Source organism: Monodelphis domestica, chromosome 2, assembly GCF_027887165.1.
Source record: "Monodelphis domestica isolate mMonDom1 chromosome 2, mMonDom1.pri, whole genome shotgun sequence".
Taxonomy (NCBI): Eukaryota; Metazoa; Chordata; class Mammalia; order Didelphimorphia; family Didelphidae; genus Monodelphis; species Monodelphis domestica.
This window is the reverse complement of record NC_077228.1, coordinates 510,236,496-510,253,893: the sequence shown is the minus strand read 5'-3', so window position 1 is coordinate 510,253,893 and position 17,398 is coordinate 510,236,496. Positions and strand designations below refer to the sequence as shown.

At 46.3% G+C, this 17,398-nt stretch overlaps 1 protein-coding gene across 5 annotated transcripts in view; it reads right to left on the bottom strand.

Annotated features, from left to right (window-relative positions):
* RPH3AL (rabphilin 3A like (without C2 domains)) overlaps positions 1 to 17,154 on the bottom strand; it is a 204,073-nt gene extending 186,919 nt beyond the window's left edge. Inside the window, exons 1-2 of one of the 5 annotated variants that reach the window (XM_056819597.1) lie at positions 16,555 to 17,154; positions 15,802 to 15,962 (exon numbers count right to left, since the gene is read on the bottom strand). The gene's annotated coding sequence lies outside the window, so the exon portion shown is untranslated. The remainder of the gene's footprint in view (positions 1 to 15,801; positions 15,963 to 16,554) is intronic. The other 4 variants (XM_007485742.3, XM_007485737.3, XM_007485738.3 and 1 more) reach the window with 4 other exon arrangements.
* Positions 17,155 to 17,398: the final 244 nt, after the last annotated feature.

The following is a 17,398-nucleotide window of genomic DNA, read 5'->3' as shown; positions in this document are numbered from 1 at the left end:
TCCCCAGGTTTCTCAGTAGCCCCCTCCAGCCGATGTTCCAGGGGGAGTGCTGAAAGACTTCCTCTGAGCCTTGGGGATCACAGCTATTAAGTGACTTGAGAAAACTCTCCCTACACACAGGCAAATGGCCACCAGGCCAAGGAAACCCACTTGTGTGACAAACACTTCTCACCCCTCTCCAGGACAACCCCTTCCCGGAGTGGCTGGCCACAGGCCAGTTCAGTTCTCTGATCCACCTTCCCCTGGAAGAGGGCAGTAGGTACCCAAGAGCAGACAGGTCCAAAGTCAGGAAGAAGAAAGAATAGCAGGAAGGTGGCTGGATTGGGTGCCAGAGGACCTAGATTCAAATCCCAGCTTCATCAATGACTAGTTGTTTTGAACTAAGTCAAGTCCTTTGGCCTCCTGGCTATTCCTCCCATAAGACTCCATCCCCCAACAAGAGCATTTTTGCTTGTTTTCCCCCCATATCTAGAATTCTCTCTCTCTTCATCTCTGCTTCCTGACTTTCCATCTAAAGTCTAACCTTCTGGGGCATCTAGGTAACTTAGTGCATGGAGTCAAATCTAAGGATGGGGGGGTCCTTGATTCAAATCTGACCCCAAACACTTCCTAGCTGTGTGCCCTTGGGCAAGTCACTTGACCCCAACTGCCTAGCCTTTCCCATTCTGCTTTGGAACTAATAATTAGATGGCAAAGATTAAAATAAAGTCTAACTTTCTGTAAGAAGTCTTCCCTAGTATCCATCAATTGGGGAATGGCTGAACAAATTGTAGTATCTGTTGGTGATGGAATACTATTGTGCCCAAAGGAATAATGAACTGGAGGGATTCCATGTGAACTGGAACAACCTCTAGGAACTGATGCAGAGTGAAAGGAGCAGAACCAGAAGAACATTGTACACAGAGACTGATACACTGTGGCACAATCGCATGTAATGGACTTCTCTACTAGCAGCAATGCAATGATCCAGGACAATTCGGAGGGACTTATGAGAAAGAACACTGTTCACATCCAGAGAAAGAACTGTGGGAGCAGAAACACAGAAGTAAAACAACTGCCTGATCACATGGGTATATGATTGGGGTTTTGATGTTTAGGGATCTCTCTACTGCAAATATGAATAATATGGAAATTGGTTTTGCGCAATGCTACATGTATAACCCAGTGGAACTGCTTGTCAGCTCTGGGAGGGGGAAAGAAGGATGGGTGGGAAAGAACATGAATCGTGTAACCATGGGAAAATATTCTAAATAAAATAAAATATAAAAACAAACAAACAAACAAAAAAGAAGGTCTTAATCTCGGGGCTTTTCCTCAGAGACTGCCCCAAATTTGTAGGTGTCTTGTTTGTACAGAGTTGTATATTAGCCACCTTCTATTAGAATATAAGCTCCTTGAGAGCAGGGATTGTCTTTTTTTTTTGCCTTTCTTTGAAGCTCGTCTCAGAACTTAGGAAGTGTCTGGCACATGGCAGGTACTTCATAAATGCGTGCTGACAATAATAATGGCTAACATTTGTATGAGGGCAACTAGGTGGTGCAGTAGATAGAGTTCTGGCTCTGTAATCAGGAAAATTCATCTTCCTGAATTCAAATGTGGCCTCAGACACTTACTAGCTATGTGACCCTGAGCAAGTAATTTAACCTTATTTGCCTCAGTTTCTTCATCTGTAAAATGAGCTGGATAAGGAAATGGCACACTGCTCTAGTGTCTCTGCCAAAAAAACCCTAAATAGGGTCACAGAGTTGGACACAAGTAAAAAGAATAAACAACAGTATTAATATAGTGCCTTAAGAGTTTGCAAAGCACATTTATAAGTATTATATTAATTTATCTACATAATAACTCTTTTGTCAGTGAACCATGGCAACAACCCTGTCAGGTAGGTGCTATTTTTGCCTCCATTTTATAAGGGAGGAAATTGGACTTAAGACCGGTTCAGTGACTTGCCTAGGGTCACACAACTAGGGCACACAAATACAGTCCAAGGCTGTATTTGAACACAGGTCTTCCAGACTCCAGATCCACTACTCACTCTATAGAACCATTTAGCTGCCTTCTCAATGAGGGGGTGGGTCTAGATCTGTGTTGGCAAACCTATATGCATTCTGGAAGGGGCGGCCCTTTCCACAGCACCTGAGGATATTTCTCACATCACCTGCCCCTGTACCCAGCAGCCCAATGGGAGCTTCCTCACCCCCTACCCCCTACCTCTGGGGTAAGGGAGTAGTTCACATGAGGTATGCAGTCTGAGCACTTGGCCACTGAAAGGTTCACCATCACTGGTCTAGATAATAACTAAGGTTCCCTCCAGCTCTAAATCAATGATTTTATAATCTTAGCAGAAAACAGGCAGGGGTGCATTCAGGCCTAGGATCATTGACCTTAGATTCTAGCTTTCTAGTTTTTAAACTGGAAAGCACCTCAGAGGCCATTTAGTCCAAAGTGCCCCACCCTGCAGAGCCTACCTGGCACCCTCATTTTCCAAGAAAGGAGACTGAGACCAAGAGAGGTTATCGGACTTGCCCAAGGTGATAGATACAGGCAGACACTTTGGCCAAGAGGACTTCGACTGTCCTATGCCAACAAGCTGGATAATGTAGGAGACCATGATGGGTAAAGAAAGCTCTATTTGTCAGGGTCTTGGGGAGGGACGGAGGCAGAAGGAGAAATACAGGAGGAAAATTAAAGACAACCACAGATTTCCAACCCCCCTTCCCTCAAAAACTCTCCCCTATCCCCGATGAGACTCAGATTCAATCTTCCCTGGGCTTTTCGGCACCCTTTCATCCAGGGTGGCCCAGGCTGTAACTCTCAGCTACTCAGCACAGTCAACTCTGCTGTCCTAGGGCAACCCTAGCAACGGGAATCAGCATCCACTCAGCTACCATGACAAGGAAAACATGAGAGCAGGAAGATAAGGAGAAAGTACAATATCCCCTCTTCCTCCCCCTTCCATCTGGAGAGCAGAAACTCCAGCCAAGAAAGCAGCCTGATAGTCTACAAAGTGCAAAGAGCCTGAAGCTCCACTCACAAGCCCTTCCTGGTCTAAGCACTTAGACTGGGGTGGGGGAGAAGAACGGAGACCACCACCACCACCAGGCTCGGCTTCTTCAAACTCCACTGAGGCCACTGGATCATAGATTTATGTTGGATGGGATCTGGGAGGTCAGAGGATATAGCTCTCTCTTTTTATATATGAGGAAACTGAGGCTGAGAGATTTGAACTGATTTATCCAGGATCACACAGCTAGTAAGGGTCAGCAGTGAGATTTGAACCCAGGTCTTGTGATCTAGAGTCAGTGATCTTACAATTCAGCTACACTTTCACATGGACCTTCAATGACTGCCCATTGCTTCTGGGGCTGAAAACTGGAAGGGTTCTTGGAAATGACTTCATCAAATCTTCTCTGTCTCTGACCCTCTTGTCCTACTTCTCTCTCTGTATGTCTCTCTCTCTCTCTCTGACTCTCTCTGGCTCTGTTTCTCTCCCTCCTCCCTTTTTCTCTCCCTCTCTCTTTCTCACTCCCCAGCCAAGGCAATAGTATAGAAGGAAGTACTGAACTTGGAGTCACAGGACCTGAATTCAGATCTCACCTCTGCCACTTACTCTCTATGTGCCTTCAACCAAAATCATTTCAGCTCCCTTGGCCTCAGATTCCTCATTTGTAAAATAAGAGAGATGGGCTAGATGGTCTCTGAGGTCCTTTCCAGCTCCAAATCTAGGACTCTTTGGGTCCCTTAACCTCCCTGCATCTCAATTTCCTTATCTGTTAACTGATGAGATTGGATGAGATGAGCTCTGAGGTCCCTTCCAGCTGTAAAGCTAGATACACTTCTATAAAGAAGATAAAAACCATCCCTCTTTCTCATTTCTCCTGCTAGAGATGACACAGGGTAGAGGAAAGAGCCTTGGACCCCCAGGCAGAAGACTTAGGCTTAAATTCTTACCTCCCTTACCAATTTGGCATAAATTAGCTTCTGTTTCATAGCTGTTAATAAAATGACAAATCAGAGGAAGGTCTCTAGTCTACTAGTAATAACCTCCATGAAGAATTCTTGGAAGAACAACTTGGTGAAGTGAAGAGTGCTGATGCCTGAGTCAGCAGAACTGAATTCAAATGCCACCTCTGACACTACCTGTGTAACCTTGGACAAGTCACTTGACTTCTACAGGCCTCAGTTTTCCCATCTTTAAAATGGAGTTGGCCTAGATGGTCTTTGAGGTCCCCTCCAACTCTAGAACTGTGATGCGCACGCGCACACACACACACACACACACACACACATATATATATATACACACACATACATTATGATTAAATTTATCTTGCAAGATTTGTTTTGGGGTAAGAATATAAGTTTATTGATTATATCCACTTATTGGTTAGGCCAGCATCATAACTGATAAAGAGACAGAGGATCAAAGGCTCTCTCTCTCTCTCTTCCTCTCTCTCTCTCTCTCTCTCTCTCTCTCTTTTAAACCCTCACCTTCAGTCTTAGAATCAATACTGTATATTGGTTCTAAGGCAGAAGAGTGTTAAGGGCTAGGCAAAGGGGGTTAAGTGACTTGCCCAGGGTCACACAGCTAGGAAGTGTCTAAGACTAGATTTGAACCCAGGACCAAGGGCCTCTGGGCCTGGTTCTCAAGCCACTGAGCCACCCAGATGCCCCTCAAAGGCTCTCTTGAATGACCAGAGACCCAGAAGCTGGGTCAAGCAGCTTAATAAATAGTTTCAGGAGTTCATTATTCAGTCCCTCCTTTAATCATCCCAAAACATTTCTAATTGGTGGATAGCTAATGAAGGGTGACATCAAACCATCTACCCCTTTCCATTTGCTCTTATCCCCCAAAAGAAACCTTTTCCCTTTCATTTATTAACCAACTTCTGTTCAAGGGGAAGGATTCTTTGGGATTCCTACGGATAAAGAAAATGCAACGGGTGGTAGACTGGCTGCAATCTCTCTCTGTCCCAGACACAGGAATTCTCCCTAACATACAGGAATTGATTTGGGGCCTTTCTACACTCTAACATCCAGAGTCCTGATATGAGAATTAGTACAGTATCTGAAAAATAAATTCTCCTTCCCACATTCAGATCTTAAGGATATATCCTATAGATGGCTGAGTATTGTCACTTTTGCCAGAGCATCCACAAGGCCTGAAGGAGACCTAATAATGGCAGTAACCTCCCCAAGTTTCACTTTCTTCATCTGTAAAATGGAGATGGAAATCCCTGTTTTGCTCTCCTCACTCACTTCATGGAGTTCACAGGAGCCTAGACTTGGGGCCGGATGGGATCTTAGAAGGTCTGTAGTACAACCCCCTCATCTCATGGAGGAGAGAACAATCTCAGAGGGTCAGAACAACTTGTCCAAGGTCATACATCTGAGAAGTGCCAGGTGCCAAAGTATCAGGCCTGAGAAGGGAAGAGGAAGAGGAAGAGGAAGGGCAAAGTCTGGTACTCTTAGAGGAGTAAAAGATTTATGAGATGAAATGAACAAGACTCCGCTAGGATGGGTAGGATGGGTTGTCAGATGGATCAATGGAGGGAGGGCCCACCCAGATGACACAGATAGTCCAGAGTATTGGGAGCCCAGCTAGCATTAATAAAAGGCACAGTATGTCAACCTTCTACAGTTGGGCATGGTATTGGACAGCTGGAAGTCTTCCCAGCACTCACAGAGGCCCCAGTATAAGTCAATGTTCAATAAATGCCCCCTGATTCCTGGGCAGATTAGAGAAATGACTTGACCATCTATACTCTCTTTCACACAGTGATACAATGATGGGGCATCTTCCCCCAGAAGACCAAAGACCTCATAATACTCCCAGATACTGAAAGAAATACTTTTGTAATGACAAAAAACTATACTCAAAGGGGAGAAGAGTACCCAGTGATTAACAACTAAATCGAGAACATGGGATGTTTCTATGCTATGACAATGAATGCAGAGAATAGAGGGAAACCGGGGAAGATTTCTCTGAACTGATACAGAGAAGCAGGAAGAACCAAGGGACTAAAAACATACAGTGAGAACAAAAACATAAGGGAAAATGCCACGGAATCCAAATCCGTGCAGTGAGCAGTTGTGATGACAGAGGACAGACGATTATGGCACGTGCCTCTCTCAGTAGAGAAGTGAGAGGCTTTGGGTGCAGAATGAGGCATATATATGCTCTCTGTCCTACCTGATGCATCCATTGCTTTAACTGGAATTCTTTGTTACTAGGGAGGGTCCTGTTGTCAGGCTGAGGAGTATTACTAGCAAGAAAGTAATGTTTGTTTTGTTTTTTTAAGCATCCATAAAACTTTTTTAAGAGTGACCCAGAGCAGAAACACACCTTCCCGGGCCCCACCCTGCCACAGTCTACCATCTGCCCCAGAATGAGGGGAGGTGCCCTTGCCCAGGTACAAGCACAGCCTGATGCCTGCTTAGCCAGTTAGCTATCAACCCCCCTCCAGCTGATTTATCCTTCTATCTGTGGGCCAGCTGTCCTTCCACATTAGCGGAAACACAAACAGACGGTGCCTGCTCCTCTACTATCATCCAAGGTTAAATACAGCGCCCCAGCACCAGCTGCCATCTTCTCTCTTCATCCCCCCCACCCTGCTCTTCCCATTCCCCCCACCCCCACGTTCTCCTGATCTGGCTGGCAGACACTTTGGTTTCCTAACAAGCAGGGATTTCCCAGCTGGTTGGGAGGTGGAGGAGGGAAGGAGGGGAATCACATCTGAATTCCAACCAGGTGTCCCAGGGAGGAACCAGCCAGCAGCAGCCCTGGGCCCATTTGAATTGCTAATAGGCTTCAGAGCCAGCCAAGGACACAAGCACAGCAGTGAGAAGGGAAGGGGGCTGGCAAGGGGGCGTCCTTGGGTGTCAGGGAGGGCTGAAGCCCATTTGGCAGGGGTGGGATGCTGGGAAGGATGGGCAGGATAAACAAATCACAGAAAGGTCCAAATAGGCCTGTGGCTTTCAGAAGGGCCCCCTCAAAGAAAGGAGCACAGCTTCTGTCAGATCTGGAAGGGAGCGAGGAGGAGCAGGGAGGAAAGGAAGGACAGGGAGGGCAGAGGAGATGGGAGACGGGGTGGGAAGGGAAGGATGGAGAAGTCAAAAGCCACCAACATGGATGCACTGTATGTGCCATCTTGGGCAGACGCGAAAGAAGCACCAGACCCTGCGGCTGCCTTTAAAATGCGGCAAACCTACTTGAAACATTTTGAAAGCACATAAGCAGTATGTGGAGAAAAGGGGCACTAACTCCACACACCAATTTTCTTTCTTTATACATATAAACTAAGGGAGCAGCTGGGTGGCTCAGTGAATTGAGTCAGGCCTAGAGACGGGAAGTCTCAGGTTCAAATCTGGCCTCAGACACTTCCCAGCTGTGTGACCCCCTGGGCAAGTCACTTAACCCCCATTGCCTAACCCTTAGCACTCTTCTGCCTTGGAACCAATACACAGTATTGATTCTAAAGTGGAAGGTGAGGGTTTAAATAAATATATACAAGGATGAACATTTCCATGTACAAAGAACAGCAAAAACGTTTGTATGTGAAATCATAAATGTCCATTATGTGTAGATTGCATTTTGCAAATATTAAAGCATTATATAAATGTTAGCTAGTATGTGATAATTATTAAATAATAAATTGTCGCTCCCTGAGCCTAGCCTGCAATATGCAGTCAGGTGCCTCTTTACTTCCCCAGCCCTCTCAGCCACCTTCTATAGGAGCTGGGAGGTCTAGGATTATCCCTCAGCCCACTGGCGTATGAGGCTGGACTCTGGGGGTCCCTGTCCCTGCATGAATGCCCCCAACCCCAGAGGACTTTGCCCTGAGTTCAGGTCCTAGCTTTGGCACTAGCTGCTTACCAAACAGGGCTGCTGGGGGGATGAAATGCGATTATGGCCATAGAGCACTGGATAATGCAGGACAAAGGAGTTAAGGTTTTGTTCTCTCTCTCCTTTCCTCTTTCCTTCTACAAGCACAGCCTAAGTGGCTGTTACGGACAAGGTGTCTGGGATTTAAAGGCATCAGAAGCGCTTCTGGACCTCAAGGTGCCTAGAATCTAGGCCTAGACATTGGGTGAGTACATTTTTCCTCCCCCCTCTCTCTTTGTCTCCTCATCACTTCATCACCATCCTGGCAGGTAGCCCACCCCTTTCTGGGTTGGCTTCTATCATAAGAGGTAAGGCCCTGGGGCCAAAATCTGCCTATTTGCTTATAGGTGTAGCCCAGTGGCTAGCCCAATGCCCTCTTTCACCCTTCCTCTCTCCCCATCTGTCTGTGTCTCCCACACATTCTCTTTCCCCACATCTCTCCTTCCCTTTCCCTTTCCCCAAGCAGTTTGAAGCTTTGTTGAATCCCCTCAGAAATGCTATAAAACTTCCTTAGGACCTTCCTTCTAAAAAATGCCATTAGACCCTGCAGAGTGGCACCCTGGCCTCTCATTCAGTGGGAAAAAGAGGTGACTTCAAATAGGCCACCAAGTTTCCAATGACTTGGTCAAATGATTTAAATTTTAGTCCCTTGCTGTCTTGACTGAGGCCATTGTTAGAGCTTGTACAATTCTGATTCACTGCATTTATTAAACACTTTCTATAGGGAAGGAACTTTGCCAAACTCCAGAGCTACAATGGGACACCTAGACAGCAGTGGATAAATCTGGCCTCAAACGCTAGCTGTGTGACTCAGGCCAAGTCACTTAATCCTGTTTGTCTCCATTTCCATATCTGTCAAATGAGCTGGAAAAGGAAATGGCATTGGAGCAGCTAGGCAGCTCAGTGGATAGAGAGCCAGGCCTGGAGACAAGAAGTCCTGGGGTCAAATTTGGCCTCAGACAATTCCTGACTGTATGACCCTGGGCAAGTCACCTAACCTCAGTCGCCTAGCCCTTATTGCTCTTCTCCCTTGGAATCAATACTTCTAAAACAGAAGGTAAGAGTTTTCCATTTTTAAAGAAGGAAATGACAAACGACTCCAGAATCTTTTAACATGAAAACCCCATTTGGGATCAAGAAGCTTCAGACATGGCCGAAAATGACTAAACACAACAACAGACAACCATAGTGACAGAAATGAAATAGTGCCTGCCCTCAAGAAGCCTACATTCTCCTGGAGAAGTTCAATAAATGGGATGGAATAAATACCAAAAGACTAATTAAATTAGTTAATAACTTTATGGCAGAAACTAAAAAAAACAAACAAACAAAACTAAAGATATGGTTCCCACACAAAACCAAGAATAATAATAGTTCGCATTTATCTAGCAGGTCGGGTTTCACTTGAAATCCATTCTCTCCCTACTATTGTGGTGGCAAAGAACTGGAAACTGAAGGGATGTCCAATTGGGAAATGGCTGAACAAGTTGTGGTATATGATAGCAATGGAATACTTTTATGCCTTCAGAAATGACAAACAAGATGATCACACACACACAAAAAAAACCTGGAAAGGTTTTCTGAACAGATGCAAAGTGAAGTGAGCAAAAGCAGAAGAATTCTGTGTAAAGCAGCACAAGTAGTGTTTGATGGCCAACTGTGAAGGACTAAACTATTATCTGCAAAGCAAAGTTCTAAGATAGCTACAAGGAAGAATGATGAAAAATGCTCTCCATAGCCAGAGAAGGAACTGTCAGAGTCCGGGTGCAGATCAAAGCACGTCATCTGTCATTTTATTTCCTTCGTGAGTTTTTTCTTGTATGTGTAATATGTCTTCTGTTATGGCATAAGCATTATGGAAATACGTATTGCATGAAAGAGCTGCTGTAAACCTATATCAGACTTGGGGGGGGGGGGGTGCTGAATTGTCAGATGTCAGAAAACAATTGCCAAAAATTGTTTCTACGTATAATTTTTTTTTAAGTAAAAAAGAAAAATCCATTTCCTCATTTGAGTCTCAAAACAACCCAGTAAGGAAGATACCCATTTTACCCATTTATTAAGAAAGTGAAGACTAAGGGAAATAAAGTGATTTACCCAAGGAGATCAGAAGGAAGAATGAGGCAAAATAACATCAAGGACTAGAAATATCCATTGAAGTGGCAAATAACAGAACAAATGTAGGTGACAGAAGATCTACAGAATCCTCTCAAAAGATAAAGGGATCAGAATGCACCCAAGTAGATGTTCAGAACAATGGGACAGATTGGGAAGCCAAGGCAAGGGGTACCAAAACAAGATGAATCCCGATCTTCAAGGAAATCAAACAGAAAACCAGCTACATCTCCTGGGCCCTTTCTGTTTATCTCTTTCCCCAAGAAATTTGTAAACATGTAAGTTACAAGGTCAATTGCTGGGCTGCTTCATGGCAGGAGAACCCACAGAATTTATGATTCACTTTGGTGCACTTACCATCCAAAGAGGGCAGTTTATCTTGGCTCAGGGAAAATTAAGCTGCTCTGTAACATTCAGGGAGGTCATCCTACTCACCCTGAACTCTAAATTTTAGTCAGAGAAAACATAAAGGGGTTTGAGTAAAGCTTCATGGTTACCTCAAGGGTAAGTGGCAAGAATACTGGATTATAGGAGCAGCAAGGTAGCACAAATGATAGAATGCCAGGCCTAGAGTCAGGAGGACTTGGGTTCAAATCTGGCCTCAGATACTACCTAGCTGTGTGACCCTGAGCAATTCATTTAACCCCCATTGCCTAGCCTTTGCTGCTCTCTAGTCTTAGAATTGATACTAAGACAGAAAGTTAGGGTTCAAAAAAAAAAAAGAAGAGTAGATTGTAGTCAGAGGACACTAATTTTAATCTTGACCTTGTTTCTTGATATCAGTGAGTCCTTGGACAAGTAAGTGACTTAACCTTTCTAGATCTCAGCTTCCTCAGTTGTAAAATGAGATGGTTGGATTAAGAAACCTCTGAGACCCCTTCCAGTTCTAGATCTATGATTTTGGGTCCTGAATTCAAGACCTGATTCTATCCTTTATCCCAGTGTAACCTTGGGCAGTTGATTCCTCATCTCTGGGTCACAGCTTCTTTCATTATGAAATTAAGGAACGGAGATCTCTGAGATTGATTTATATATCCTAAGAATCAAACAAACTCAAGAAGGGAAAGAAAGGTAAGTGAAATAAGTAGCAGCCAGGATTTTTTTGGTAGGCTGTGTATTTATTGTTTAAAAGCAGAATACCCAACACAGATCATAACTGCTAAATTTTCAGCTGCACCAAATAGTATAAAGAGTACTTAAGAACCAATGGAATATGTGACTTTTTAAAATAAGGCCTTAAACACAAATTAGTAGTTCTACAAAATAGCATTTAAGCTACATTTTCTAAGTTCTATCTCTTTGGACCCTGCTAATAAGCTGCACAACAATCCATGACCTCTCCAAGGACTCTACTCCTGCTTCATCTCCCCTCTCCTTGGCTTTGCATTAGCTGGAGACTACACCTGGAACACTAGTCCTCCTTACCATCACTTTTTTAACTCCCTGGTTTCCTTCTAAATTCAGCTCAATGGCTCTCATTCTGCAGGAGGCTTTTACCTGGTACCGCCAACCCCCACCAGCTAGTATCTTCCTCTGCTTAGGTTATTTTGTATGTTTTGTATGTGTCCTGAATATGTAAGGCTCAGATTACTTTGTATCTATTTTACATCCATCCTGAATGTGTAGCTAGATTGTATAATAATAGATCTTTCCTCAGGTTACTCTGTATCTATTCTGTATATATCCTGAAAGTATATATAATAGTATACTCTCATCTCTCAGGTTATTTTGTATCTATTTTACAGCCATCCTGAATGTGTATATAGATATATAATAATATGTCCTTCCTCTCAGTTACGTTGTATATATTTTGTATTTATCCTACGTATGTCTCAAGTTACTTTGTGTCTATCTATTTATTTATATCCTGAATGTGTGTATATACAGATAATAACAGATCCTTCCTCTCAGGTGACTTTGTATCTATTTTACACATATCCTAAATGTGTATATAGACATATAATAATATGTCCTTCCTCTCTGTTACTTTGTATGTATTCTGTATATATCCTGACTATAAAGCTCCTTGAGAAAAGACTATTCATTTTTTACTCTAACCCTGGTGCCTCGCACAGTCCCGGACACCCAGTAGGTGTTTAATAGTGTAGATTGATTAAGTGAATGAACCTCTGTGGGCCTCAATTTCCCTATCTGTAAAGGAGGTCCCATCATCCTTCAGCTCTCTTTTATCTTGAGGTGGGGCAGCAGATTGATGACAGTGACTAGAGACCGGATAACAGTGGGCCTCCTTGTCCTGCCTCGGTCAAAGGGCTTGGAGAAACAGCAATAAATGTTGGAGAAATACACTCACTTATTTCTGATTGCTGGGGATTTTAATCCCCAATGAAGTGAGCAGGGCCTTCTGTCCAACAGACAAACCTTCCCCTCCCCCTCTATCTTCTCCATGGGAGCTCATAAATGCTGCTCGGCTACCAATGACAATGTCACACTGGAGGCTTGTCAGGTGACAGGCAACAGATGTGCCGGGAGGGACAGAGCTGGAAACAGAATCACTGTTTAGTTAAGTGTTCACCCAGACCTCGTGGTAGGGCAGAGGTCCAATAGGTAGTTAATTGCCTTCTTGGTTTCATCTGAGGGACACCAGCAAGGGCCCAGCACATTAAAAAAAAAAATCTCCTCTTCACTATGGCCTGAAATTCTACCCTTTGAGATTCATTCCTTTGGGTCATGCCTTGCTGTCTTTGACAATCAGAACACAACTCAAATATGATGGTGCAAGGGCACAAGATCTTAGTTATTTTCCACCGCTGGTCCCTGCCCACCTTGCCCAGAGATGGCATTAAAGCAATCCTTTCCAATATACTTTTTTTTTTACCTTTACTTTCTGTAACAACTAAGACAGAATGGCAAGGGCTACACAAAAAGGGTTTAAGTGACTTGCCCAGGATCACGTAGTTAGGAAGTATCTGAGGCCAGATTTGAATCCAGGTCCTCTCTATTCCAGGCCTGGTACTTCTCCACTGTGCCACCTAACTGTCCCTCCACTATGCTCTTAGCTCTGGGGGAGCCACTAAGGGAACAAGTCTTCTCCTTTCTTTGGGTCCTGGACCCCTTAGACAGTGTCTGCTGAAGCCCGTGGACCCCCTTCTCAGAGTCCTGTTTTTAAGGAACTGAAGGAAATGCTCCATTTCAGTTAGAGGATGGGAAAGTAAAGATGCAATTTTTTCCAAATGTATGGATCCCCCTGAAACCTATCCACAGAACCCTGGAGGGCCCACGGACCCCAGTGTTTAGAACACTACCTGGCAGATAGTATAGATGCTTAATAAATGCTGATTGATTGATTTATTGGTACAGAGCCCTTGTTTTAGGAAATTCAAAGTACTTCCTGGAAAAATTGTCTAGTGTGGTACATGGTATGCTATAGGTGATTAATAAGTGCTGGTGGTGTATCTAAGGTCATATTTGAACCCAGGCCCTTGGTGTTTCTGTCATGATTCACTGTGCTCCTCCCTAAACAAAACCAGCCCCTACTGAGTGAGCTACTCACAGTACCATTTCCCTCACTCTTTCTTGTTACTCTTTTTTTTCTGTTCCTCACTCCTTGATGGTGATACAATAGAGCACTGTATCTGGAGTCTGAGGATCTGAGTTCAAATCTCAGCTCTACTGCTTAACAGCTGTGTACCTCTCAGCCTCAGTTTCCTCCTCTGTAAAATGAATACTGAACTCGAGAATTGTCCTGTACCTATAGCAACCTCTGATGAACCTATACCAGCGGAGAAGACCAAGGCTCCAAATGGGCTCTAGAGAAATACTATTTTTCAAAATGGTTCTCTCTCCACACCCACCACATTCTAGCTCTTTCTGGTGGGGAAATCATTTGCAAACGGTCAAGGGTGCACTAGAGTCAGCTCGACTTGGCTCCCTTGAGCCAATTGTTAAATTTTCAGTGTGAGTATTTATACCTTGGAAATTGGCAGGGCTACAAAGCAGGGCTTCGTTTATTGGTTTGGTTTGGATTTGGTTTTTTATTGCCAAATTGAGAAAATAATGGAGGGAAAGGTAAACATAAAAGTTTACACCCCCACCACCAGGAAGCCAGTTGTTAAACATTGCTACATACGGTCCACAAAAAAAAACAAAAAAAAAACTTTTGCAGGATAATCACCAGGTGAGGAATTCAGCAATGGAAGAAAAGCCCTTGCTAACCTATGGATGCCAAATGTGTGTGTGTGTGTGTGTGTGTGTGTGTGTGTGTGTGTGTTTTAAATCCTTACCTTCTGCCTCAGTTTCAATTCTAAGACAGAAAAGAGGCAAGGGTCCAGGGTCACACAGCTAGAAAGTCTCTGAGGTCAAATTTGAATCCAGGTCCTCCTGACTCTAGGCATGGTGCTCTCTATTCTGTGCCTACTGCCCCATTAGCTTTTTTAAACTGGTTTGGTTGAGAAAACTGGAGCTAAGACCTCCTGCAGCCCTCTCCTCCCTCCTCCTCACTGTGGATATACAGGGGCAGGAGGAGACAGAAAGAGAGGAGAGAGATGGGAAGGGAGGGCACCTCTTCCTGCTGAATGGTCAAGGTCCATGATGGGAAGCAGCCAGAGCAGATTTCTGCTGGAGCTGAATCCAAGGCCAGAATCTCATTTCCCCGGCTTCCTTCTCCTTGAAGAACACTGTGCTTTCAGGCACAGAGAGGGCTTCCTTTCCCAAGCCAGCTCCACCCAGAGCACTTCCTCTCCTCTCCATAGTTGTATCTGCCCAGACAATTGGACCTGGGCATAGGGCAGCCGAGGGGGTGGGGGAGCCCCCAGAGCCAAGTCACTGGGGAGTTTGCCGGGGCTTTGGCCAGTGCTATCTCCTCCTGCCCCCACCTCCAACAGCCCATTGAGGGCCAAGAAGAGGATCACAGAACGGTCAGTCCATTGAGACAAACCAATGCTCCTCCAAGGGCAACTTTATGACATTAGAGGAAGTGGAGGGGCATAATCGGAGTGCTCGGAAAGCTGGACTTAGAGACAGAAATACCCGAGTTCAAAATTGGCCCCAGACACTAGCTGTGTGACCCCGGACAAGTCACTTAACCCTTCTCTAACTCAGTTTCTTCATCTGTAAAATAGGGCAGCTGGAGATGAGTATTGGGGTCATGAAGGTCCCTTCTAACTCTACCTCCCAGGTGATTGACTATCTGGCCTCAGACTGAAGACCCCCAGTGAGAGGGAACTCCCATTACCTCCAGGCAGAGCCACTTTAGGAGTCAGAATTTGTTTCCGGGCAGCTTCCACCACGGCTCCTTTTTCTGCCCAAACAAAAAAGCTAATGCATCTAGTACGGGATAGCCCTTCCTATACTTGAAGGCAACTGACTGCCAGGTGCCCCTCCCTGGTCTTCTCTTCTGCTGTCTAAACATCCCATTTCCCGTCAGGCAATAATATGCCCCATCTCCTAGCTAGGCCCTTCAATAGCTTCTTTTTCAGTCACCTCTGACTCTTCTTGACCCCACTTGGGGTTTTCTTGGCAAAGATACTGGAGTAGTTTGCCATTTGCTCCTCCAGCTCATTCAACTATGAGGAAACTGAGGCAAATGAGTTTAAGTGACTTGCCTAGAGTCACACAGCTAGTGTCTGAGACCAGATTTGAACCCAGAAGATAAATCTGCCTGACTCCAGGCCCAGTGCCAACCTTGCTGCCCTAAAAATATCTTTTGTTGTTGTTCAGTCATGTCTGATACTCTGACTTCATTTGAAGTTTCCTTGGCAAAGATACTGGAGTGATTTGCCATTTCATTCTCCAGCTCATTTGACAGATAGGGAAACTGAGGCAAACAGGGGTAAGCAACTTACCTGGGGTCACACAGCTAGTGTTTGAGGCCACAGTTGAACTTGGGTCTTCCCGGCTCTCCACTCCCTGCCAGTCACCTTCTTTTGGACACTCTCCAACTGGCCTTCCTAGAATTCAGGACCGACCCGGGTACTACTTCCACTTTTGAACCAGAGCCTTGGAGCTGAAAAGAAGTTGAAGATCATCTAGTCCAAACACTCTACTCCGTTTTACGGATCAGGAAACCGAGTCCCAGAAGGGTGAAGTGACTTGCCCAGAATCACAAAGAACAATTGGAAGGAATAGAATTCAAACGCCAAAGCAGCCCTCTTTCCACTGCACTTGCCACTTGTTCCCTCAACCCCGCTCCGCCTGCCCCTGCATCCCAGAGACTGTGCACCTGCACACCCTCCCTCGGCGGCTAGCTCAGTGTGCCCGCGCCTTGCACCTGGCAGCCACAGATTCCCCCGGCGAGCTGGCGATGAGGCTCGGTTTGGGGGCTGGGGAGGAAGTGGGCATCCGCAGGGGCTATAGCAACGAGACAGCTCGGGCACGGCTCCCTCCCATCCCTCATCTCCCCAGGGATGAAGGAGTCTCCCAGGGGGCTGCCTGTTACCGCCTCCTCCTCCGCGGCGGCCGCAGTCGCCGGACAGACTGGCCCAGCCCTTCTCCCGACCCTCTCCCCTGCCCCAAATCAATAACCAACTCCAGGTGGCCGCCCCTGAGTCCGTCCGGCTTTCCCCCAAGCCAAATCCCCTGGAAAAGGCAGAACTCACTCCCAGCTCCGGCTGCACGTTCCCTCGGAGCCCGGAGAACCAGGAAAAAAACAAGCCTAAATCAACTCTCAGCCTGCGCCCCGCTCCTCCCGGGCCGCCGTCTTCTGGGAAGGAAAATCGAATTCTCTGGAAAAGCACCTGTGCGAGTCGGAGTTACTGGCGGGCGGGCGGGCCCCCGCCCCCACCCCTTCCCCAGGTCAGGCACGAGGAAGGCTGCCCCGGGAGAGGGCCAGTCGGCCCTACCTACCAGGTATCAGGGGAGGGACAAGGAGCTACCTGGGGAGGGGCCCTGGGAGGATGTGGGGGCAGGGGAGCCTCCCACAGCAGCCGGAACCCGGTCTCCCGAGCGTGTCGTCAGGGGCAACCCGAGGTGCGTTCTAGACAATTTCAATTATTCAGCCCTTGAGTAAACATGTGGCGGGCAGCGGGAACTGAACAGCTGGATCCAAACAAAGGCCTGGATTCTCGCTGGGGAGCTGAAGAGCAGCCCGCTTCCCAGCTCAGGCGGCCGCCGGGGACGCTGGGGGACCGGCCAGGGAAGCCCCGGGGGCCGCGGGGGCACGGGCCAGGGCGGAGCTCCTCCTGGGTGCGATGGGGGCCAGGGAGAGTAGGGAACTAACCCATCCCCACCTGGGCCCCGCCCCATGACATCACCTGGCTACTCCCCAATCACCGGCTTCCCTGGGTCCCAGCTCCTCCCGAGAATCGTGCAAAGGTGGCGGGTCTGTGGGGCAGGGACAGCACAGAGGGACCTGGCAGGTAGCTCTCCTGCAACTACTGCTGAGGGTATGAGGAAAAACCCACAGGATTATAAGGGGCCTCAGGGGCTGTCTGGTCCAACCTC